This window comes from Octopus bimaculoides, chromosome 19 (genome assembly GCF_001194135.2).
Source record: "Octopus bimaculoides isolate UCB-OBI-ISO-001 chromosome 19, ASM119413v2, whole genome shotgun sequence".
NCBI classification, from domain to species: domain Eukaryota; kingdom Metazoa; phylum Mollusca; class Cephalopoda; order Octopoda; family Octopodidae; genus Octopus; species Octopus bimaculoides.
In genome coordinates, this window is record NC_068999.1 from 5,137,484 (window position 1) to 5,140,283 (window position 2,800).

A 2,800-nucleotide genomic window follows, 5' to 3' on the forward strand; every position below is an offset into this window, starting at 1 on the left:
TCTAATTACTTTTTCTCTGCAAGAGAGGAGCTGGAAGATTCGTCTAGTGGCTGACCAGGAGATTTCCATTTGCCGGTACTTAACGAAAATAACCAGATCGGTATTCTACCGTTCCTATCATTCCATAGAATCTTTCTACACTGTCATCTTGCTTACACACACACACACACACACACACACACACACACATATATATATATTTATATATTATACATCCGCACGCGCGCGCGCACACACCCGTCACATTCCGTAACGCAAGGAGGCCGTCGGTGCACCCCACAAAGACGTAACTTCCCTCCCTCTATCTTTCTCGATCGTGAGCCAGCCTCATTTTTTTTATCATCTTCCTTCCTGTTCCATTACCTGATGTTGCTCTTAGCTACCCAACTTCATGGACTTCTGTACGGCACGGTGAGGTTGGGCTTTCTGCTCTGACATGACCATATTTGCTATATATATATATATATATATATATTACACACACACAGGTACGACATCGACTTTCTGGACACTGATATTCTGGAACTTCTAATGATTTGCACTAATTTACACTGATGTACAGGTACCTGTATTTCATATAATTTAAGTAAATTTAATGTTTTGTTTAATTTAGAGTGCATTGACTTAATTAAGTAACCACTTCAGGTTCGGGAAAATCAGTGTTGTACCTGTGTGTTTGTGTGATGTGCCATTTCAGCCCATCCTTCCACGGGTAACTTTATACAGATATTGTACACCTTATATCGTATAATCATTTGTATGGAATGTGGTTCAAAACGGAATGGTACTGAAATAGTTGTAGGCGATATTAAACTTGTGGCTTTACTTATATCGTTTTTTTTCCTTGACATACATATGTTACCCTATGGAATACTTCCACACCAATTCTATCATTGGTGAGCAGCTGAAGTTTTTGAGGAAGTACCAGTGTTAAAAGTGTGATTAACCAGGAATTGGTATTGAGTGCTAACGCTTGTGTTCTATAAAGCATTGACTACCATACTCTTGTTTGCTGTATGTTACATGCATAGAAATATACACACACATGTATATTGTTGAATGTGTACGTGATCAAGATCCCCCACCCCAAAACACACACACACGTCACTTAAAAAAACAAAAACAAGGACCCCATCACATACAAAAATGCGTTACATTTTACCCTATTTACAAAGAAACCATCATTTTACATAAATAACTCTACTAAGGACTGATCAAACCGATTTAATGACAGTTTTATGACCTCTTTTATAGACGTACAATATAACTGCTTAGTTTTTGTAGACATTGCGGGGAATTCCACACGTGTAGAGGAGTAGATAATAGTCTATGATCTGTGATTACTAAGACTAATTAGACTGATTTAATTATCGTTTTTATAAGATATTTTATAAACAATAAAACAATATATTTTAGAATTTCTGTAGAAGACATTCGCTGTGTCCAGTTTCTCGTTTTTGTGCTCCTTTTTGTTTAGTACCGAGGGACGAGGTGTAGTTTATGTACAGATTATATATATGTGTGTGTATGTATGCATGTATGTTTGTTTACGCTGAAATGGGTTCTTTCATTTGTAGTATACAAACATACATATACCCAAATATGTACATACACATACAATAGTTTTGTAATACACATATTAGTGAATAAACACGTCCACAACTCTAATAATGTGTATGGTAGTTTATTGAACACAATTATCAAAATACAAACTTTCGCTCACATTTTTCCAAAATATTGACAGACCTGTAAACATTAGAATCCTCTGTCTGTTTGTGTTTGTTAATTAGGGAGTCCAAATAGAAGTTTACTTAAATTTATACAACTCATTTACCATCAAAACACTTTGCCTTTCCAGAAATAAGACTTTTTTCTCTTTTAAACTTTTAGATCAATATATTGCACTTTTAAAAAATGTTTATTAACAATCTCCAGTAAGGTGTTTCGTTATATAACAGGCAAGAACACAAACAACATTAGCTAGCACCTTTCTTTTGACAAGTCAGCTTCCAATTTCTTTCACACGTAAAAAGACGAGGTAATATACATGTGACGAGTATACACACGCACAGCTGTAAAGTTATATAGGTAACTAATGAACCTAAAGCGCATTCCACAAGCACCTGTCAAACTAACGCACACACAAGCACCATCATCATCATTTAATGTCCTATGCTGGCATGGGTTGCACTGTTTGACAGGAGTTGGCTCTTCTGTCAGCTTCGATAGGGTGTCTACGGCTGGATGCCCTTCTTAACGCTAACCACTTTAATACAGAATATGAGATGCTTTTACGTGGCATGAGAGGCAATAAGGTCACCGAGTAACTTGCAGAACAATACCTCATCAACTGAGAGGACAGAAAAAAGGTGTCTTGCTGTAGAGGAGAAATGTTGGCTACCTAAGTTGTAGAGAGAGAGAGATGAGATGGGGATGCTGTACACTCAAGTTACAGAGGTGTGTACGGTAAAGTGGACCGGAAGATTGGAGGGGCGGGTGGGTGAGTTCGCGAGATTTCTAAAAGAGTGAGTGATGGAGGGGGGGTATTAGAAAGGTATGTTGTGGGGAATAGATTGGACGAATTGTGTGCAGGTAGGTCCGCGAAGGGGATTTGGAGACAAAAGGGAGGGGATACAGTGGGTGGTGGGGTAGGGGTGTGTTGGTAGGATGAGATGTAGGGGAGAGGTGTTTGTCAGGGGACAGACTGTGTGGGGTGGGTGGGGAGATGGACATAAGGGACATGCCTTTATGGCTTCGATTTTACTTAGCTAGATGGGAATCTTCTGAAGCACAGCAATTC

At 38.5% G+C, this 2,800-nt stretch overlaps 1 protein-coding gene across 4 annotated transcripts in view; it reads left to right on the forward strand.

The window, feature by feature from the left end:
* LOC106869429 (rho GTPase-activating protein 45) overlaps window positions 1-2,800 on the forward strand; it is a 125,030-nt gene that overhangs the window by 1,794 nt on the left and 120,436 nt on the right. The gene's annotated exons all lie outside the window — the stretch shown is intronic.